The following is a 22,400-nucleotide window of genomic DNA, read 5'->3' on the forward strand; positions in this document are numbered from 1 at the left end:
GGGCATGGATGTTAGCTCAGGGCCAGTCTTCCTCGGCAAAAAGAGGAGGACTGGCAGCAGTTAGCTCAGGGCTAATCTTCCTCAAAAAATAAAAAAAAATAAAAAATAAAAAGCTGGCCTGGCCCAGTGGCATAGTGGTTAAGTTCACGTGCTCCACTTCTGCACCCCGGGGTTCGCGGGTTTGGATCCTGGGCGCAGACCTACACACTGCCTCCCAAGCCATGCTGGGGCAGCATCCCACATACAAAATGGAGGAAGACGGGCACAGATGTTAGCTCAGCGACAATCTTCCTCAGCAAAAAACAAAAAAATTTTTTTAATGTAAAAACCATTCTCAGCTTGCGCATCAGATAAAAACAGGCGGCGGGCTGGTTGGCCCGAGGGCCACAGTTTGCTGACCTCTGCTCTATAACTTCTGGAATAAACTACAAGATATGTTATAATCGAAGGGAGGAAAGTAAGATGAGAATACGGTGTGACGCTATCTGTGTGTGTGTTTCTAAACGGAGCCCACATCCACGTCCGTGTGGGGGTGCACGGCCAGAGGGGCTCCGAGGGGAGGTTCCGCCTGTCTGCCCGGGGACAGCGACGGGGAGGGCAAAACGGGAAGGAGACCTCCCTCCACACCTCTCTACCCTTGTTTTAATTTTTTCACAGGCCCTTGCATTTTCTTTTACAAAATAAGTCTGTATAAAGCCCAAAGCAAGGGGCAGAGCCTGAGCGTGTTACCTTTCGGTTTTCTATATTTTTCTAATGACAAATACAAAGAAACGTTATCGAGAAAACAGAGTGAAGGTAGTTGTTATCGACATGGAAAGACCTCCGTGATGCACGACTCCACCACAGAATGAAACACAGGGCCTGGTGGCGCCCCTGGAAACAGCCCCCAGGATGGCCGGGGGGGTGGGGGGGGACACACAAGAGTGCTGCCTGCACTCCGCCCAGGCCCAGAGCTGCCTCCCGAGCCTGAGAAATGACAGCCAGGGACGGAAGTGGGGCCACTGAGCAAGAGCTCCCCTGGCCCTGGGACAGCGGCCTCGTGGGGCCAAAACAAGAAGACTGCTCAGCCAGGGGCCTGGGAAGCGGCGTCTGACCCTGTGTCACCAGAGGGAACAAGGCAGAGGGCCGCGCTGCCCAACGGGGACGGAGGCCCCGAGCCTATCGGGGCCATCGAAATTGATCAGAAAGAAATAAAAGTGCCATTCCAGTCCTCGGCCCACTAGCCTCGCTGCAATCGCTCAGTGCCCACGCGGCTGGCGGCTCCGGCCCAGGACGGGGCACGTCGAGAACGTGCCCACCGTCACAGAGGGTCACCAAGGGTCCACTGAGGGCACCGCTCCAGGGCCTGAGGGACAGGAGGGGGGGCGAGGGCGAGGCGAGGGAGACGGGGCGGAGGGCCTGGGCTTTGCTGGGGACACAGGGCCGCAGAAGGGGTGCCAACAAGAGGACAGCCACGCCAGCACCGGGCAGAGGAAAACACACGGGGAAGGGAAAAGTGAGGCGCTAGGACCAGGCCCTGCTCCCGCGCACCGGCTCTCACTTCACCGTCCAACCCGCGTCGTCCGGCCAGGCCGCCAGGAGCCACGGCCACACGTGGCTGTTTAAATTTAAGTCAATTAAAACGAAACGAAACTACCAGTCCAGTTGCACCAGCCACATCTCAAGCGCTCAACAGCCACATGCGCCCCGCGGCTGCCTGCAGCGCAGGCAGGTCTGCAACAGCTCCCACCACCGCAGAGACTGTCCCCCGAGGCGGGCTCCCCCGCCCCGCCCCCTTTAAGGTGAGAAAATTGAGGCTGGAAGATCAGAGGCTTTGTTCCAGTTATTAACGGATGGAAGCGGGATTTGAACTCAAGTCCGACTTCAAAGGAGGCCTTTCTAGAACCATCTCCAGGTGGAGGGGAGGCTCGGTCCTCCCCCCAGAGGCCCCTCTGCCCTCCCCCCATTCTCCAGGCTGCCCAGGCCTCCAAGCTCCTCACAGCACAGTGATGGAAGGTCACAGGGAGGGAGCCCCGCACATCTGTCAATCACCCCCCCAGCCCGACAGGAGAGGAGCCTGCAGTCTCCAGAGGGCAACAAGCCCCGCCCGGCCTGGGGCTCAGGTAAAGAGACAGTCCCACGAGAGGGTCCTTCCCAGCAGCCCTTCAGAGGGAGGAATGGGTCGTGCTCAGCCAGCCCGTCGGTGAGGACCTGGGCTCGACAATCGATTCCACAGGGAAGCCTTCCGTCTCCAAAGGGCGAGCTGAAGTAACAGCAGCTCCCATGACAAAGATCGTGACAGAGGGCCTCACGACAACAAAGTCAGAAATATCATCATCATCCCCTTCTTAGAGATGAGCAAGCTGAGGCTCAGAGAAGTTAAGTAACCTGCCCAGAGCCAAACAGCAATCCCAACGCTCAGTCTTCTGTCCCTGGATCCTCGACACTGCCCCACGGGTGGAGGGCGCTGTGCTCATTTCACAGCCTGGGGCGGGGCAGGAAACAGCCCAGCCCCGGGGCACCGCCCTGGGATATCACTGCCAGGACCTGAACTCAGTGGGACGAGAAATGCTCAGCGGGTTCCCTCATGGGGATCGTGGACAGAACCCTCCCAGCCCAGACGTCCTCCCCTACTGTGTCGGGGGCTCTTCACGGACTCAGGAACCGAAAGAATCTTCCTCGCCCAACTGGGCTTGGCGAGGCGGAAGTGCCTGGGTGCAGCAGTCTCACTTTAGCCTAAAGTAGGGTTGATAATTACGATGATTTTGATCATTAATAAATGGAAGTCACACCACTGTGCGACCTTGGCCTGGGCCGGCCCCTGACCTACATCATCTGTAAAACGAGAAAAAGCTGCCATCTGTCCGTCCACCCAGGACCCCTCAAGGTCTCCAGCCACAAGCAGCGCAGGGCTGCCGCCGGCGTGCGGACACTCCCGATGCGGCTGTCTGCAGCCCGGACACGCCATGCTAAATAATTCAAAACCCTGTTTTCATTTCAAAATAAACACAGCCCTGTCGCCAGAGCGAATGCCAAATTTGCATGAATGTTTAAGATAAAAAGAGACTTCAAAGAAAGGCCAGGCCTGCTGCTGGCAGTGTCTCCTCCCCAAATCCTGGGGAGAAGCGCTCAGTCTCCTGCCCCCTGGGGCAGAAGTCTGTAGGTGCTGCTCAAATCAGAAACATAATTCCTTCATTCCGATCCTCGACGGCAGCGCCCCAGAGCAGGTCTGCCGTCAATTCTTGCTGCACCAAATGACCGTCGTCGGTGCCACATCCAAACTGTGTGACCTTGGGCTAGTCACTTAACCTCTCTGTGCTTCAATGTCACCCTCTATAGAATGGGATGATAATAGCACTGACTTTACAGGGTGGTAATGAAGCGTAAACGAGTGGATTCCTGTTGAGGGCAGAGCCTGGCACACACTAGGTGCTTTATATGTTGGTTGTTATGGGTATTATGTGATACATAGTATTTTCCGGCCCTTAGACCAAAGTTCACTTGATAGGTTGTAAAGCCTCTTCCCCACCTCCAAGGACCCTCAAAGGATGTCAGTGGCCTCTCCTAAGCGTCACTTCCCTGGGGACCCCCATACCCACCTCTGGGACAAGGCCTTTCATGATGCCACCTCTGGCCTGTCCCTGGGCTGCCTGGCCCTCCCCGGGTGCCTGGGGCAGGAATCCCCAGGTCCGGCAAGCTGGCCCCTTTGCAGGGAGCGCAGTCTCAGAAGTGTCACCCGGGGAGGCTGCTGTTGGCGAGGAGACAAGAAAAGGAAACAGAAGAGGAGAGAAAAGCACACCCGCCGCCTCAGGGGCCTGTGATGGGGGCGCCGCCTGGGGAGCCGTGGGAGGGGGGCCGGGCCAGCCCTCCCGCCTGGCGTCTCGGCTTCTCAGCCCAGGAGACCCCCCAGCCGCCAGCCGGGGACTGCCTAGGTGCAGACCGTCCCCCTAAAACTCTCAGCGTGAACCCCCAGCTCTGCACCCCCAGCCTCAGGTGGGGGGTGGGAACACAGAACAAGGACACCCCCAGCTCGCGGTCAGGGGGAAGCAGGCCCGGCAGCCTCCCCAGCACGAACGGCAGGCGCTGGGGGCCCGCCCAGGCGCCCCGGCGGGGACCATCTCGCTGCGGGCCTGTCTCCAGCGCCCCGCTTTCCGGCAGCTCCGTGCGTGCTCGCAGAGCTCTCGCAAATCTTTAGGAGGCGGCATGAGAATTATTAATGGAGGGAAAAGAACGGATTATGCCAAATAAATCCTTCCCACGCAGCCAAAGCCTCGCCGAGGGAGGGAGGGGGCGCGCAGCAGCCCCACGAGGGGTCTGCATCCCTCACCCGGGCCTGACAGCCACGTTACCATGGACATGGATTCGTCAATAGTATCGATCGGAGCCAGCGCCAATGGCTCCCCGGGAAGGGCCAGGGCTGGGCCGCCGGCTCCGCCCCCGCGTCTGGGCCCCGCGACGCCCCGGGCACCGCGCGCAGGAGCATCTCCAAGGGGGACGCGGCGGCGGGCGTGGGGAGGCCGGACCCAGACCGCCCCAGGGGGCGCCTTGGTCTGCGCATCTGTCCAATGGGCCGAAGGCACCATCTGCCCTGCTCCATCCTCACCGGGAAAAGCCGATGGGCTGGAAAGAAGGCCCCCTCGCCCCTAGACCCTCCATTCCCCAGGCAAGAGATGCCCAGGCCGCTGGATTAAAAGCCCAGTTTTAGAACCCAGAAATAATAATAACAATAACAGTGGTCCTGGTAACACACACACAAACCCCCTCTATGCAGTATTACCCTCGGGGCTCACAACCACCCTCTAAACTCGGGGCTGCCATCCTCCCACTTTGCAGATGAGAACCCTGGGGCACAGAGACGCTTAGTAATGGTCCAGGGTCACGCTGCCAGCAAAGTGACAAAAGTAAGATTCGAACCCAAGGAGTTGAGCGGCAGCCTGGGCTCTGAGGGGCTCGGCTCTCCCGGCTCGCGTCTTTTCCTTTCTCTCACTGCTAGCCCCCCCACCAAAAAAAAAAGCACAGGCCACCCACGACGACGTGCACAGCAACGCCCGGGCCGCCCCCCCCCTCCCCCCCCCCCCCCCCCCCCCCCGGCTCTGCCGGCGCGCAGAGCCCCTTCTATCAAAGAAGCCGCAGGGACCCAGATCTGGTCTAAAAAGGGCAAAGTCAAGGCCACCGATAAGACAACCCAACGAGCCCAGAACTCCCCCATCCAGCCCACAGGGATCCTCTCCCCTCCCCCCTCCCTCCCTCCCTCACACATCCTTCCTCCAAATCTGCAAAAGGGAAAAAAAATCATAATAAAACCAGTTCTCACCAACAGGGGGGGAGGAGGAGGGGGAGGAAGGGAGGAGGCAGAGCCGCCAGCACAGATCCGCCTCCGCCGCCTGCACCAGACCCTGGGAGAGCCGGAGCGCGCACAGCCGGCGGAGGACACGCGCTTCCAAAAACACAGACCTACAATGTAAAAATAACGCCGGGCGCCCCACGCTAATTGGGCCCGGGCGACGGCGGCTCACAGGTACAGCGTGTCCCTCCCTCCCGCCCGCCCGCCCGCCTGGCCCTCTCTCCCTCCCTCCCTCGGGCTTTTTCCTGCAAGCGTTCGGGGTGAGGAAGGCGCGCCCCACGGTTCCCCAGCTCCCCACGGGTCTCTGGGGATGCTCCCCCAGCACATGGACCTGGGGCCTCTGGGTCCAGCCCAAGTGGGATCAGCTCTGAATTCCAACTTCCCAAACTAGTGGCATCCGAAGTATCCACACAGCCCGGGGGAGGGACCAGGAGGCGGCCCAATGAGGCGTCACCAGCAGCGGGAGGCAGGCCCAGACACCAGGAACACCGGCCCGCGGGGGAGGGGGGAACAAGGGGCGCCTCTCCCGGGGGCACCCCCACCCAGCACCCCCCGGTCCCTTGACCTGGAGCGGCCGCGCCGCCAGCCCCCTCCCCCCAGCCGGCGGGAAGCCCCCATGCGCCCCTCCACAGGAGCCAGGCCGGGGACCCGGGGTGCCATCTCCAAGAGCTCCCCAAACCCGCTCTGACCGCTGGAAAATAAGGCGCAGCGTCGCTCCCCCAAGTCCGGGGCTGCTTGGGGAGGAGGGAGGCGCATGGCGGCCATGCCCCCAGGGCTGGGGCACTCGGTGGGGGGCTGCCCTGCGCATTTCCAGGGCGCCCCCCCGCCGGCCCACCCCCACACCACTTCCCTCCTTCCCGCCCCCTCGCTGGGGAGCTGGAGTTCCCCTAAGTTCCCCGGCGCCCCCACGCACGCGGGCCGCAGTGTCGCTGGGGCGCCTAGCTCCCCAGCAGGCCACCCCCCGAGAGCGCCAACTCGGGAGTGCAGGGGCCCGGCCAACTCCGCCGCGTGCGCAGCCCGAGCTTCCCCCGATCCCCCGGAAGCGTGCCCCGCGCCTCCCCCCCGCCCTCCGCGGGGACCCCCGGTCCCAACTCACCTCGCGGAGGTGGCGGCGGCGGCGCCCGGGCTCGGGACGCGCTCAGGCCGCCCGGGCGCTCAGGCAAGCGGCGGTGCGGATCCGGCTAGGGGCGCGCAGCAGGCCCGGCCTCCAGCCGGGACGCGATCCTCCCGCCGCCGCCTCCTAGGGCGCCGGCCCCGGGTCCCCGGCCCGCAACTTAGCGCGCATCGCGGGGCGCAGGGCGCGGGCGCACGGCTCGGGCGGGGCGCGGGCGGACGCGGGGCTCCGGTGCGGCCCGGTCTGCCCGCGGCTCCGCTCCCGGGCGGCGGTGGCGGCGGCGGCGGGAGGGGGAGGAGGGGGCGGGGCGGGAGCCCGGGAGGCGGTGGCTCGGCCCCCCGCCCGCCCCGGCCCGGCCCCCTCCGGCTCCTTAAAGGGCCCGCATCGCCCGCCTGGCCCTGCGCGCACCACTCGCCCGCACACGCGCGCGCACACACACACACACTTGGGCGCGAGGCCGAGTTTCTTTTTAGCCCTCCTCCTCCTCCCCAGCCCCAGATACTTCCCTGGAATTGCGTTTCAGCTATTAAATTCTAACTCAGGAGTGGCCAGTGGATGGGGAGGAGGCTCACGAGGAGGGCCGCACGCAGATGCGCGGGGACACGCGCGGTCCAGCTCAGTCCCGGCCGCTGTAGCGCACAGTAGGACGCAGAACTCGCAGCAGCGAACATTCCCACGCTGAGCCTCCCCAGATGCAGGCGAGGAGAGCCCGCGGGGATACTCACGCCCCCACCCCGGCAGACATGGCGCAGCCTGGGACGTGGACTCGAATCTAAGGTCACCCACAGATAAACAGTGGGACGCACACACGAATGCACACACTAGAACCCCCGTCTCGTGGGGGTGGGGATTCCTGACGCTGGACGCTGCTCTTTCACGGTAGGGCTCCATAATGCGTTGTTGAGTGAACCCACTTGGGACATTCAGGGACACAGATGCGCAGACTCGATGCTGCAAGCCTGTGGTGGGGCACACACGTCCAGGAGCACACGCATGGCGGGTCACAGACAAGCACACGTGTGGACCGCCGCACACAGGCGCTCACAGCTCCGACAGGAACCCCGCTGGCGGCCCTGACAACTGGCTGTCCTCATTCGCCCCCTCCTACCCCCGCCCAGGATGCCCCCCCAACCAGGGGAGGTCTGTTTCAACAGCAGAGGGCACGGGAGCCCCGGCCGAGCCTCCCTCCTCCCCTGCTTCCCTTAAGATGTGGGAGAGTTTGAATTTTTTTTTTTTCAGTTCAACTTTCCTTTTTTGGAGCGGCGTCTCAGCAGATTCAGTTGTGCCATCTGCCAACATCTGAGAACCCCCAGGGGGAGCGGCAATGGCTGCGGCGGGGAGGCGGCCATGCGGTTTCCAGGGCCCAGCGCGCCTCCTGCCAGCAGGCGGGGGCTGCCCGCCTCCCCTGCGGCAGTTTGTCCTTCTCTGCCCCCTCCGGCTGCTAGTTCTTGGGGGGGGTGGGGGGGTGGGGAGAGCACCTGGGGCTAACAAAATCTGGAAAAATGGGAGTGTATGTGGAGGGGCGAGGAGCAGTTTGCAGCTTGGAACAGAGGGGGTCACAGGTCAAGGGTCCCCACCCCACCCCGGGGTCTGGCCCCCCAGCTCCGCTGCTATCCAACCGGCCCGTGGGAATCCACCGGCAAAAAGCCAGAGCTGCAGAAGGAGGGTCTGGCAGTCCCCAGGGGCTGGGGGAGGGAGAGTGGGAACAGGGGGCCCCCCAGCCAGCTCCCCCCAGCAGGCAGCCCTCCTAGGCCCATCCCCAGTGTCACCTGAGAACACTCCGGATCTGCATTGTCAGGAGATCCAGCTGGGGTTTGGCCCTGGAAGAGGAGGGTTTGGGGTACCTTTAGGGGTTCCCTCTCCTGGCTTCTGCCTCCCAAGGGTTGCCCTGGGGTTTGGCTGAGGCTGGAGGCATAGGAGGGGGTCAGGCAGGGAGACCGTCGGCTTTGTAACGTCCTGGGGTCACCTGGAAACCCCTCAAGGGAGCCAAGCAGAGACTCCAAGGGCAGCGTCCTCTGCGCGGGCCGTGGTGCAGATGGAAACACCGAGGCCAGGAGTGGGGAGGCGTCTTTCCGAAGAGCATCTGCCGTCTCTCACCCACTCCCGTCAACCCGGTTATTAATCCGGCCTCCTGGGCGGCGGGATCTCATGAACTCTCCCCAGAAACTCTCAGAGGGGAGGTCCTGGTATTGACCCCACGTTACAGATGGGGAAACTGAGGCCCAGGGAGAGTAAGAGCCTCACTTGCTGGACTCACTCAGCTAGTGATTCCAGAGGGGCGCTCAGAACCCCGCTCCGCAGGCCCGAGCTGGGAGGAGCCGCCGCCGAGCCCCGCCCACCGCCAGCCCCGCAGGTCGGCTCCTCTCCAGCGCCTCGGGACGGCTTGCTCCCGCGCTCTGAGCGGCAACCCCAGGGATCCACAAGTAACTGATGGGAACAGCAGCTTTGAAAAATTGCCAAAGAACACTCTGCCCCCAGCCAGCCTCTAAGCCCCCCGGACTGCAGGTTAGTAACAATACTAGCTAAGAGCTTCCCACACCTCTCCTTAAGCCTTCGTGAGGGTGAGACTGTCACTATACCCACTTTATGGGTGAGGAGACTGAGACTGAGTTCAGGAAGTCACCAAGGACGATGGGCACCATGTAGTAAGTGGCCCTGGCCGGATGGGAACAGGGTGAGGGATGTGGTCTACATCCAGAAGGCTCTGGCCCACTGGGGCCAAATTCTGCCCTTACGCTCTGGTCCCACTGTCCCTTTGCAATCATTCAACCATTCCCTCCTAAATACTTGGCAAGCTATCGAGCTCACCCCTGCCCCAGGACCTTTGCACTTGCTGTTCCCTCTGCCTGAGACAGCAATCTTCTGACTTCAGGTCCCAGCTCAATGTCGCCTCCTGAGAGAGGCCCTCACTGACCCTCTGTCTAGCACCCCCAAGGCACTCGCTAACCCGTCACTCGTTCATTCTCTTCACCATTTATCACCACCTAAAATTATCTGGGGCGTTTGTCACTTATATCTTGTCTTTTGTCACCAGAATGTCAGCTCCCTGAGAGCAGAGACCTCATCTGTCTAGCTCACTGCTGTCTCCCCAGCCCACAGGAGGCAGTGGATTAAGATGTGTTGGGAATGAATGAATGGATGACACACAGGAGAGAAGGGGGCTGGCCGGGGGTCAGGCCCGGCCCTGGAGAACCCAGACACGAGTGGGAATGGCAGCCTCTCAGCCCTCTTTTCTAGCACTCTCTCCTCTGTCATATTTCAGAGTCCAGACTTTGCCTCCCTCCATCCATCTCAACCTGCAGGCCGGCGGGGTCTCCCCAGCACAGCCCGGGGCCCGGCACCCAGGAGACGCCCGTGCCCGCGAACTGGGTCCACAGGGCGACCACGGCATCCGACCCAGCTTCCAGCTGCTCCCGCGGGCCTGCCCCCCAAAATGCCCCCTGGGCAGGCCTGGGGAAGCCAGGCGTTTAGAAAGTCAGAACGCAGGCTGCAGGGCACGGGGCTCTGAGCCTCTTGACCCCAGCCAGCCCAAAGCCCCCGGCTGGCCTGGGGAGCACATGCAAGGAAACCCTCACTCTCGCGGCCTCTCTCAGTGACGGCCCTGAGGAGCATCTCCGGGGCCAGCCTCACGTGCACCCCGGGCCTGGGGACGCACGGAACATCTCCCACACAGTTTTCACACTTTTCACGTGCCTTAAAACAGGGGTTGCAAACTGAAAAGTCCACAGGGCCCGGCAGGAGCGAGCCAGTGACCGGAGGAGAAGTGATAATAGAGATGGGTGGGGCCTGTGGCCCACGCCTCGCCTGTCCCCAGGCATTCACAGCCACCCTCTGTTTAAAACACAAGTGCACCAAACCGCACATTCGGGGGGGCTGGCCTGTTCGTGACCCCTGCAAAGCATCGGCTCCCCAGGCCAGTTCCCCCTCAGCAGTCGGGGGTTCCCACCCAGAATGAAAGGGGCGGGGGAGCGGGAAGCAGAGACTTCCTCGTGCCCGGGGCATCCTCTTTCAAAAGGGCAGGCAGGAGGTGGAAAAGATTGGTTTCCATGCATGCATCCCAGCTTCGTCCATTCAGTGCGCACTTAGTAAGCTCCTACTGTGTGCCGGGTGCTGCGGGATGGAACAGTGAAGGAGATCAGGCCCGGCCCTCAGGAATGGGCATCAGTGGGGAGCGGACACTCCAAATAGGAAGTTATGTCAATGCCTGGGGGCTGAAAAACCTTTAAAGGGTAAGAAAAACATGCGGCTGTTCAAAGCAAAGTTAAATTTCAGGCCACAGGGGGCTTTGGAGGGACCGGGCGCGCCCCAGATCCCCGTCCCTCCCCGCACAGAGGCGTCGGGAGCCCCCTCCAGCCCCACAGTCCTGCAGGAGCCCTCCCCACCCCCACACTGGCTGCAAGAAACTGCAGTGTCACCACCCTCCCCCCTTCCTGGCATCTGCGCCTTTATTTATGACACCGTGTGCCTTTCAGAAAGAAGGATGGGGAACAGGATCAAGCCCCTGTCTGACGGCCTGATTACCTCTGAGGACAGCCGGCCCGCTGTCCCCCAGGGCTGCATTTCTGGGGTGTTCTCCTGTCCCCCAGGCATCTGCCTGAGTCTCTGCACCAGGGCAGGACCGAACAGAGACTTGTGCCTTCAAGGGGAGACATCCAGCGGGGACAGCGGTGCCCACAGCCCCACGTGTGGGCGGCCAGCACGGCCCAAGGGGACCCCGGTGGGCTGGCTGCGTGCGTGCCGGGCGCTCCTCCAGGGGAGCAGTCTGCAGCCTGCCGAGCGAGCACAGGCTGTGCGTTCCCAGGGCAGAGCTCCCAGCTACACTGCGGGTACAGAGGCAGGTGCAGAGCTGGCAGCGCAACGTGGGACCTTCTGTGCAAAAACGGAGGGGGGGGTAAATGTGCACGTACATGCTTGACTCTCATGCATGCTTCCGGAAGGGTGTTTATTAATTCAGGAGTGCCTACTATGTGCTAGGCGCCACGCCAGGTGGAGGGAATTCAGCAGTGACAGAGACAGGCAAAGCCTCTGCTGCTCGGAGCTGACATTCAGAAGGGGAGATGCCTGAGGAAAAGCAAATGAATCCATTATACATTGTATCCAAAGGTGCTAAGTGCTGGAAGAAAAAATAAATCAGGAAAGGAAGACAGTGTGTACCACTGGGGTGGGGAGGCCCCAGGCAGGAAGCTGACATGTGAGCAACCACCCAACAGAGGTGAGGGAGGGAACCATGTGGTATCTGGGCAGAAACGGAACGGGCAGAAGGTGCAGCCTGTGCAAAGGCCCTGGGGTGGGAACACGCCTGGCGTATTCAAGGACAAGAAGGAGGCCAGTATAAGGAGAAGGAATGGGGGGGGCAGTACGGGCAGGGACGTGGTGGGAGCCTGGAGCGGCTGCAGGAACAGGAGATCGATACCAGGAGTTGCCTCGGGCGGCGGTGGTGGGGCTGGGAGCTGGGGCTGAGGTGGGGGCGACTACTTTAACCATGTCCCATGTGAACTGTGTAAAGATGCATAACGAAAGCTCTTTCTTTTTTTTAAGCGTGGACATCTGGTTTTGGACGTCCCTGCGTGCGCTTCTGGGTTTTTTCCTGAGATTCAAGGAGGTCTCCTTTCCGGCATCTTTGCGCCACATTTGCTGTTTCTCAGCCTCCCGGAGAATGTCAGGAATTAGCCCCTGGGTGGCCTGACCTCCCAGCTGGGCCTGGGAAGCCGAGAACAGACCCTGCCTTCCCAGGGCGGCGGCCGTGCCCGGCTGTCGGGATGCGGGAGGAGTCCGCACGCAGGGGCTGCGGCCCCCGGCCCTCGGAGCGGCCCTGGCCTGCGTGGCCCGTGACGGCCCAGAGCTCAGGCCTCTGGTCAAGCACAGATCAGAACCCAGAGGCCTGTCCGCCGCCGGCGAGGCCTGTGGTCTTGGAGTCGAGCACGTGGGTCCCTCCTGGGTCCCCTCTGGCTTCTGCCCGACGGAGCCAATAATAATTCTCACTCTAAAAATGTCCAAGTGGCAGGTTCGCCTGACTCCGAGGGGCCCTCCAGGCCTTTTAGTGCCCTTGTTGACGGCCCCACACTGTGTGCACACGGCCCCAAAATCCCGGGGGAGGCCCCAGGTAGCAGGGAAAGCAAGTTGAAATGGAAAGAATCCACAGTTTTGAACCAGATCTGGATTCTGACACCTCATTCAGTCACTCAACAAACGTGTCTCAGGCTGGCCCTGGGACCCAGCAGTGAATGGGACGTGCGTGGAGCCGGGAGTCCAGGGTGTGGAGAGAGGGCCCGGCCGTCCGTCCGGGCGCCCTGCAGCAGGGTCAGGCTGTGGAACTGGCCTCTGGGGGCAGTGCCTCATTCAGAGGGCAGAGGCCACTTAATGCCCTGCGTGGAGCCCCTTCCCTTCCGGGCGGGACTTGGGGAGTCAGAAAACAGACAAGTGAAGAAAGAATATGGTGAAAATGTTGGTTTTTGCCACAAAGGTAGCAACCTGGGCACCGAGAGAGCGAGAGAGCTGGAGGGAGGGGAGAGAGACAGGTCTGAGACGGGGTGACCAGGGAGGGAGGGCTTCCCGAAGGAGGTGACACTGAAGATGGCGTCCAAAGGTTGAGAAGGAGGAGCCAGAAGGTGCGGGAACAGCAGTCTGGGGGAAGGAAGAGCAGACACAAAGCCCAGGCCGTGGGAAGTGACTTGGTACGTTCAGAGAATGGACAACAGGCCAGCATGGCTGGGGTGTTAGGATGGGCAACTCGCTTCACCTCCCTGAGCCTCAGTTTCCCTCGTCTGTAAAATGGGCCACACTCCCTGCCTGGCCAACATCACCGGTGCTTCTGGGAATCCAGTGAGTTGACACAGTCCAAGACCCTCCACAGGCCTCAAGAGCTGGGGCCTTCCGCATCTCACAGAGCGCTCTCCAAGAGCCCTTTAAGACGGGCCGCGGGCTCGGGAGCCTCTCCCAAGGTCACTGATCTAGATGGGCTGTGTGGCAGGATGGTTAGGTACACATACCATGGAACCAGACGGCCGGCTGTGTGGCCTTGGGCAAGTTATTCAACCTCTCTGAGCCTGTTTCGTAATCTGCACAATGGGGAACAGACCCTCTCTTGTAGGATTACTGTGAAAATCATGAATTAATGTGCGTAAAGCAGGCACTGCCAGGCACGTAGTAAGCGCTTTATAAGCGTAAGCTACTTTTCGTTCTCGCTGAGGCGCCCGGTAACCTGATAAAACTGGAACTACTACCGTCCCCACCACACACATGAGGAAACCAAGGTTCGGGAGGCACCACCAGCCCAGGCCATCACCTGGGAAGCGAGACACCTTTGAGCCCAGCTCCATCTGGCTCCGGAGCCTTCTCTGCACCATCCCGGAGGTCCAGATGGGTCACTGTTGTCGCTGTCATTTCCACTGCTCAGAAGAGGCCTTCAGGCCAGCGATGGAGTAAGCAGCCACAGGCGACACAGGGTTGATGTCCCTGTACCCAAAAATATGGCTCCCTGGCCCCCCTGTGGAATGTGGTCGGTTTGAATTGTCAATGTCATCGCACCTGCCATCCCAGGATGCTCCATTTCGCTAGACTATGTTGCCGGGACCAGAAAAGCAAGACGGATGCAGCAGGGAAGGGGAAGGGCCTGGGTGGCTTCCTCAAACACATCTGCAGTGCTGCCTCAGGGCCCTTGCACTGACTGTTCCTTCCACTTGAAATGCTTTTCCCCAGATGGCCCTACCTTGCTCTCTGGCCTTCCCTGTCCTTGATGAAATGTCGTCTGCCCGCTCTGAAAGGAGCCCCTCTCGAAGCTCCAGTCCTCGGCTCCTGCTCTTTCTCCTGGAACTCACCACCTGGTGTCCTAAGCCAACCCCCCCACCCAGGGGGGAGGCCCCACAGGGAGAGGTGACGTGTGGGGACACGGGCGGCAGCCGAGGAGGACCCGCCCCCAGAGGTCCCTAGGCTTGGCTGGGCCCATCCCCCGCCAGCTGGGAGCAGCGCCCGGCGGGCTGGGCGTGGGGACAAGCCCGGGCCAGGTGAGGGGCGGGGCGTGCGCACCTGTGAGGCAGTTCCCGGCTGGAGGGGAAATTTCGGTTCGCGCTCCTGGGCCTCCTTTGAAGCTATTTATGGAACGGGACACGCCGGAGCCCCTTGGCCTCCACTCTCAAGGCTCTTGGAGTCCAAGCCGCGGGTGAGGGGTGTCCCACGCGGGCGGGTCAGGCTCCTCCCATCCATGCGTCATCTTTCCAAACCTCGCCGTGCCTCAGTTTCCTCCCCTGTGAAACATGCACCCCCTTGCCCGTGGGTGGTCCTGAGGAGAGCTGGGACACTGATGCGAGGCCTACAGTGCCGCCTCGGGGATTCCGGCCTTTGCCGTGCTTGCTCTTTGAGCTTTCATTTGGTTGTTCCAGCCACTCTGCTTCGTCAATTCATTTGACAAATATTAACTGAGCACCTCAGGGCCAGGCAGCGTTCCAAGCAGGAGATACAACAGCAACCAAGCCAGGGCACGGCCCCTGTCTGCAGGCAGCTGATAGTCGTTCAGTAACATCCATTACGATCCAAGAAACGGAAACCCCAGCTCAAATCAGCTTACACAACGGGATCGCTTGGTAATTCCCATAGCAAGAAATCAGGACGGCAGTTCTGAGTCCCATTGTCATGGGCCCCCAGCTTCTTTCCATCTTTCTGGTTTCCCATCCTCTGCTTCATTCTCATCCCAAATTCCCTCAAGACCACAAAATGGCTGCCACTGCTCCAGTTAATACATCCAGGCACAACAGCCAGCACATGAAGAACAAGAAAGCTTCCCCAAATCTCACAGCAGCCCTTCCCTCATGTCTCATTGGCCAGAACTGGCTCCCATGCCCAGGGTTTAACCAATCTCTGGCAGAGGAAATGGGATCCAAGCAACCGCCTGAGACCAATTTGGATTCCCCCCAGAGCTGAGGGTGCGTCACACTTTCCTGAGTCACAGGGAGAGGCAAGGGTCTTTAAATAAAATCAGGGCTCCTACAAGAAAGCAGGGGATCATTGCTAGGGCATCAGATGGTCTGGGTTCAAATCCGGCTCTGCCACATTCCCTCTGAGTCACTCTCTGGGCCTCAGTTTCCTCATCTGTAAAATGGGCATAATAACGGGACCTAGTCCGCAGGATTGTCCTAAGAATAAAATGAGTCAAGGCAGGCAAAGCTCGGCTCTGGACCAGCCTCACTACCACCCTCTCCCCCTCGGTCCCCTCCCCAGGGCAGGGCCCAGAACGTCAGTGCTGTCCCACTGCCTTGACTGTAGACTTTTTTTCTAGTTTCTCCCCAAATTAAGATGGAAAGCTGCTCAAGAGGACTGCATCTCAAGACCCCGTCCCAGAAGCTGGTGGGGAAGGACCGGGCGAGCCCTCTGCCCAGGACAGCCATGTGAGAGGTGCTCCTAAGAGTGGGGCGCTGGCTGAGCGTTAGGCACACGGGACCTGTCCCCCCTCCTACCTTGATCAGCCACATGGCAGGTGAAGAAACCGAGGCTCAGAGAAACACAGCAACTCGGCCCAGCGCGCCCAGCACAGAAGCCAGCGGCAGGTGCAGCCCGCACAACGTGCCAAACCCCCCATTGGCCAGAATTGGGTCACGTGCCCATCGGCTCACTTCAGACCAATCAGGGCCTTCCCTGGAGCGGGGGGCGGGCCCAGCCGCCCGTGGGGCTCACAGCTGGTGGAGCGGTGGGAACCCCAACAAAATCGGGGTCCCTCCGGCAGGGTGGGAACCCGCAATGTCCCCTCCAGCGGTCTCTTCGGACGTGTCATCCGCGGGTGAGGCGCTCTTCAGTGGGGAGCTTTTTAATAGGTTTTAGACGGACCTTTTTAAGAGTGATTACTTTTTATAATAGTTGTTATAACCTTTTATTTGTGGCAAGTGATCCCGATTTTCCTTTTATGATAGCTGTGCAATTTCCTTTTAAAAATAAGTTTAGATCCCATCTTTCTGAACTTTGAAATAGTTACACGAGAAAATAAAATTTAAAAAGTTCAGGCAAATTCTCATATACTTTCCAGCCACTTTGGAAAATGCTACCTACCGTGTCTGAACCCGTGCCCACGTTGTGACCCCACGATGTGTCCCGCGTCCGTGTGTTCATCAAAACACGTGCACAAGGGTGTCCGCACAAGTTTATTCACTACAGCCCGGAGGAAAAACCGCCCCAATGCCCGTCCACCCAGAGTGAATAGAGAAATTTTGTATATTTACCCCACGGAAGACTAGAGCACAGCTACCCATAGCACGGCTGAAACCAGACACGAAAGGGTCCAGACGGTACGACTCTAGTGACTTAAAACCCCAAGTCAGGCAAAATTAACATGCGGTCAGAAGTAGGGTAGTGGTCACCTTTGGGGGTAGTGATTGGAAAAGAGGTCCAGGAGCGGGGCGCCCTGGGGGGGCTGGGAATGTCCTGTTTCTCTTTTTTTAAAGGTTGGCCCTAAGCTCACATCTGTTGCCAATCTCGTGGGTTTTTTCTTCTCCCCAAAGCCCCCCAGTACATAGTTGCATATTTTTAGTTGTGGGTCCTTCTAGTTGTGGCATGTGGGATGCCGCCTCAGCGTGGCCTGATGAGCAGTGCCGTGTCTGCACCCAGGATCCAAACTAGCGAAACCCTGGGCCGCCAAAGCGGAGCACGCGAACTCAACTACTCGGCCATGGGGCCGGCCCTGCCATATTTCTTGAAGTCGGTGCTGGTTATTCCGTGTTCATTTTATGAAAATTCTTTAAGTTGTGCCTTTTCTCTATGTAAAATATTCTTTAATAAAATGTTCTAGAAAGTGAAGCACTTTGAAGAAAAATATTAGCTAAACAACAGAACTGATGGTGCACTGGTTTCTGAATGTGAAGCTTTTCGGGCATGACTGGAGTCTGGGAATCCGTCTGATGCCGTCATCGTTATCCGGCCTATTTTGGGTGGTTGGAGTGGAATGCACACAAACACCTGTTGCAGATAATGCAGACTAAGAGGAGGATGAGGGGACAGACAGGGCATGAACAGCACTATTTGTTTAGAGGTTATTTCATTTAGCATTTGATGGAAATAAATCTGTGTTCAGTTCTGGGGTGGCCTCTTGATACCTCCTCTTTTTGGAACAGCTTTGGGAAGGCCCTGCCGGGTCTCAGCAAATATAAAACATGCCTGCTATCCCTGCCTAGTCTATTCCCAGGGCAGGCATTACTAATCGATCCCAGCACTCTTCTCCCTTGATTCCAGATAAACCCTTTAATTCTTTGCAACACAGTGTCAAAGGGAGCTGCTGCAAACAATTGCCGCTGGCACTTGGGTGACATGTGCTTGACATTCCAGACCTAAACGTCTGCCCTGCCTTAATCAGGAGGATGCTAAGCCATGGGTCCCACCTCTGCGGGGGACACACCCAGGAGACCCCCCCATGCCCAGTGGAGAGCGCAGAAGAGGAGAGGTCGGCAGCTTCTGCAGGGACTGTGGCTACACTGCCTGGTCCCTGGACACCGTCCTCTGTTCTCCATCCTCCCAGCTCAGCCCCCAGCTGCCTTCCCACAACCCAGCCCCTCCCTCCAACGCAGCCTTCACTTCGACAGAAGGTCTCACGTGTGTCCACTTTGTGACCCGAGTACGAGCAGACCCACAAAAGTCCCTCTAGTTGTCATGGGCCAGAGTCCTCTCAGTTAGTCACCTCTCGTTCTGTGTATCAATGAGGGAGAGGCACAGGAGACGAGAGCGGATTCGTCTTGGCTTCGGGGGCCATTTAGGACTCTCTCCCATGCACAATATTTGCATAACTCATCATTTGATTAGGCTGGGTTTTTCCTTCTTTTCCCAATAGTAGCATCTCAATTTTCCTTTAGGCTCCTTTCCTGTCCCACTGCTAAATGAAATAATCTCTATTGTGATTTGTATAGAGGCTATGGCACGGTCCCGGGCACGGTCATGGGGATTGGCTCAGGACTGGGCATAACCCCCAGTGAGGCCAATCAGAGCTGCCAGTAACCCGAGCTTTCAGGCAAGAAGTGCCCGCTGTCTGCGCAGGTTGCCAAGGTGATACGAGGTGATCCAACAGCTGTTGGCACCGTCTTTCCTCCACTTGAGGAATCCACCTTAGAATGAAACCAATACGAGGGAAAGCAGATCCAACGGACGGCAGGATGCAGATGCCAGTCGTGTTATTTAAGCACCCAGATCCAGCCATGCCTGAAACTGATGGACCTCCAGACGTTTCTGCTTAAGACCATTTGAACTGGATTTCCAAAAGACTCTTGACTAATACAGGTTAAAATAAATAAATACTAAAATAAGTCTGAGTAGCTTACGAATAGATAAATAACTATTAGGGAAAATGACCTCAAAACATGTGGGATAGGAATAATATTGCCAGATAAAGCAGATGCCGAGAACACAAGGCAGATAATCAAGGCATTGATCCTTCTTGCTATAAAGATAATGAAGCGACTATTCTGCAGATCCTTTGGGAGGGCAGGGTCCTCAGTGGCCATCTGGTCTACCAGGGTGGTCTCCCCATTAAAACAGGAAATTGACCTCGGTTGGCACAAGGTGGCTCAGTGGACCTGTGTTAGCTTCTGTGATTATCATATTTTCTTCTGAACAGTCACAACCCATCTGTGTAAAACTCTGTTCCAGAATTCTGCTAAGCTCTCTTGCTGTCAGACATAGCCCATCTGGGCTTTCCAGAATCCACATTATTTTCCGTTTTAGAAAAGCTTCTCTTGGGCCTCCTTTCACTGCCTCCTGGCCAGCCATGAATTCAGTTCTCTCTGTGGAACACACCTTCCTCCCTTGGGAGCTGAAAGAACGTTTGTCCGCAGCGGTGAAGGCAGGGCTGCATCAAAGATGAGTGACTCAGCGTTCTTCCTGCCGTCTGACCCCGCGACCCCGTCTCTGCACAGCGGAGCCGTCTCTGACATCTCATTATTTCTCCGGAATTTCTGACATTGTTCTTTGTGTACAATTCACTTGGAGACGTTATTACTTTTAAAAAATGACACACGCACGTGTTAACACATAAAATCACTTCCAACAGACCCAAAGGATATACGATTAAAAAGTCTGTGCCCTTCCCAGCCTGCAGCCCCCGGTCCGCTCGCCAGGCCCAGCCCAGCCGTCAGCTTCTCCTTCTTCCAGAGACGTGTGTGCGTGTTCCATGCTGGGATAGACGTGTGTGTACAGATATGTGTGTCCTCCCCTGCGTCTGCATGTTCACTGTCTAGTTCAGGACACTGTCCTCGCTCCAAAGAGAAGGCTGTTCCATCAGCAGTCACTCTCCATTCCCGACCCCCAGCCCCTGGCCACCCCCAACCTGCTTCCTGTCTCTGTGGATCTCCCTGTTCTGGACGCTTCACATGAATGGACTCCCGCACTGTGGCCTTTGGCTTCTGTCACTTAGCGTGAGGTTTTCAAGGGTCATCCAGGTCATAGCAGGTGTTGGTATGTCACCCCCCGTCGTGGCTGAGTCAGTGCATTGTGTGGGTGGACCACACGTGTTTATTCATCATCCCTTGATGGGCTCGGGGCCGCTCCCGCCCCCTGGCTCTCGTGACACCTGCCGCTCTCGACATTCACGTGCGTGGATCTCAGTCCCGGTTTTCAGTTCCTTTGGGGTGAACACCTGGGAGCAGGACTGCTGAGTCACAGGGCAAGTCTGCGTTTCCCATTGTGAACTGCCAGGCTGTTTTCCACAGTGATGCACCGTTTTACGATCCCACCAGCAGCACGGAGGCCTCCAGTTTCTCCGCATCCTCGCTGAGCCCTGTCATTGTGTTTCCTTTCTTCGTAGCCTCCTCACACGGGTGAAGCGGTGTCTCCTGGTGCTTTGGATGGACGTTGCCCTGATGACTAAGGATGCCCTCTTTTCACATGAACGTGGCCTACTCTACACACCATTTTGCCTCTTGAATATTTGCTCAACAATCTGTGATCAGAGGTAATCCCGTATCCGTGTCACTTCCAATCCGTATTCTCCTCGGAGCTGCACGCTAGCCCACCATCCAGACAGATCCCGGCTCCCCATGCCCCACGCTTCCACGTGACACCGCGACAGGCAGCCCCAGGGGACGACTTTGTGGATGTTCCTCTCATTTCCTTAAGTTTCTTTCCCAAAGTCAAGTGCAGCCCCTCCCTGCTGATTCCGTCTGCCGGAGGCCCTGGTCTCCGTTCCCCATAATCGGCCATAGGAACTCAGCCCCCCCTGCCCGCCACAATCAGAGCTGTTTCTGAGCTCTCGCTCTGTTCTGGGCACTTAAGTTGATGGCAGGAATACGTTCTGAGGACGGTGGCCTCAGGCGGCTTTGCCGTTGTGTGAATGTCATAGAGCATATTGTCACACACCTGGACGGCACAGCCTGCTGCACCCTGGGCTCCAGGTACTCATCCTCTGGGGCCGCCGTTGTCCACACGCTCCGTCGTTGACCGCAGCGTCGCGATGTGGCCCACAGTTGTATGTGCTTTATTCTATTTCCTTGAGAGAACTTTCCCCGTTTTTCTGGAAGGAGTCTGAGGCAGGGGAGGGTCGCTCGTCCCTGGTTTCACAAGGTCACCAGTAGAAGCAGGATTCAGTCCAGTCCCCCTGACTCCTGGGCAGGTCCTTCACGTCCCTGCGGCTCTCTTGCTTGGGGGAGGGGTCTCAAATAGGGTGACCAACCATCCCAGTTTGCCCGGGGCAGAGGGATTTCCCGGGATGGGGACCTTTACTGCAAAAACCCAGAAAGTCCCAGACAAACCAGGAAGAGTGGGTCGCTGGGCCTGGGGAGTCATCCCGCTGTGGCGTTGGGGATGCCCCGTCATGAGTCATTCATGCCTCCACCCTCCCTCTGCTGCCCCGGGAACCCAGAGTCACAGACTGGCCCTCAGGGAGACGTCAGCCCACAGCCCTGACCCTCCATTTCCCTCCCCCGGTCTCTGGCCTGCGCAGCCTCTGTCCCAAATGTCCCCTCCCCTCCCACCCGGCCGCAGCGAGGCATCCGGACAACGGCCCACGGGGAGGCCAGCCAAGGGCCCGTCTGTCAGTCGAGAGAAAGCAAATTCCGGCCTTGCTGCCAAGGTTACCGAGTCGGCAAGTGGAGGAGAAGGCGGCGCAGGGCTCCGCAGTTTCCAGCGCTCCCATCACGCGGCCAGGACGGAGGGAAGCACGCGGGCTCCCGAGTGCAGAGGCCTCTGTCTGGGCATCTGTGTCCGGGCAAACGTGCCAAGGAAGTCGCTCAGCTCCATGGCCCCGCAAGCCGGCCACAGCCTTGTCACGTCCTCAATCCTTCAGAACGGCTCGCTCAGACGGAGCCCGGGCCGCCCCAGCCTCTCCTCACGCCCTGATCCGCCAGCCCCGTAATGAGCTTATTACCAGCCACCTCTGCTAATAGCCTTTCCCTTTATTACCGAGAAGGGAATTAAGGAGAACTGACAGAGGGCGGCCCGGAGCCCGTCTGTAACCCTGCATTTTCCTCCTGGGCGCCCAGCAACCGTGGCAGTCAGGGGACTGTCCACTCATCGCCCCCCCTCAGGCTCTGGTTCTTCGCGGACAGCTTCCTGATGGGCGTCTACACGGCTCCCCTCTCTGGTGGGCGCATCTCAAGTTCTGCTGGCCCTCAGGCTGGCGGAAGCCGAGGGCACAGAGGGGACAAGGGGGGTCCCGGGGAGTCCCCCAGAGGATGGGAGGAGGGGGAGAAGGGGACTCAGCTATCCCCTGTCCCCAGGCCTGGCCTGGCCTCCTGCCTCCTCTTGGCCTGGCCACAGTGGTCAGTGTGGTCCGTGGTGGTGCATCTGGCGTCTCAGTCCCGTGGCAGGTGCTGTCATTCGTCCACCCAATGGCCACTGTCCCGGCTTGTTCTTGATGGGAGAGGCTGCCTCCCTGGTGGAGGCGGAAACTTCCAGCCCCTGCCGTCCCAGCGCAGGGCACCGTGTGCTGCCGGCCGATGCCCTCGGACACCGTTCCCAGGGCTCTGTGGTGGGTCCGATGGCTCACGCCCCGGACCTTCTTCA

General features: G+C 59.1%; 1 protein-coding gene and 1 long non-coding RNA gene across 38 annotated transcripts in view; one reads left to right on the forward strand and one right to left on the reverse strand.

The window, feature by feature from the left end:
* Positions 1 to 6,694, reverse strand: part of NCOR2 (nuclear receptor corepressor 2) — a 205,793-nt gene extending 199,099 nt beyond the window's left edge. For 35 of the 37 annotated variants that reach the window (XM_070275487.1, XM_070275485.1, XM_070275482.1 and 32 more), the window contains exon 1: positions 6,420 to 6,680. The gene's annotated coding sequence lies outside the window, so the exon portion shown is untranslated. Of the gene's footprint in view, positions 1 to 6,419 lie in introns of all 37 variants that reach the window. The other 2 variants (XM_070275478.1, XM_070275480.1) reach the window with 2 other exon arrangements.
* On the forward strand, positions 5,369 to 17,216 carry LOC138925352 (uncharacterized). The gene is made up of 2 exons (XR_011441382.1): positions 5,369 to 5,497; positions 15,709 to 17,216. It is a non-coding gene; the product is annotated as an uncharacterized lncRNA (long non-coding RNA).
* Positions 17,217 to 22,400: the final 5,184 nt, after the last annotated feature.

Source organism: Equus caballus, chromosome 8, assembly GCF_041296265.1.
Source record: "Equus caballus isolate H_3958 breed thoroughbred chromosome 8, TB-T2T, whole genome shotgun sequence".
Taxonomy (NCBI): domain Eukaryota; kingdom Metazoa; phylum Chordata; class Mammalia; order Perissodactyla; family Equidae; genus Equus; species Equus caballus.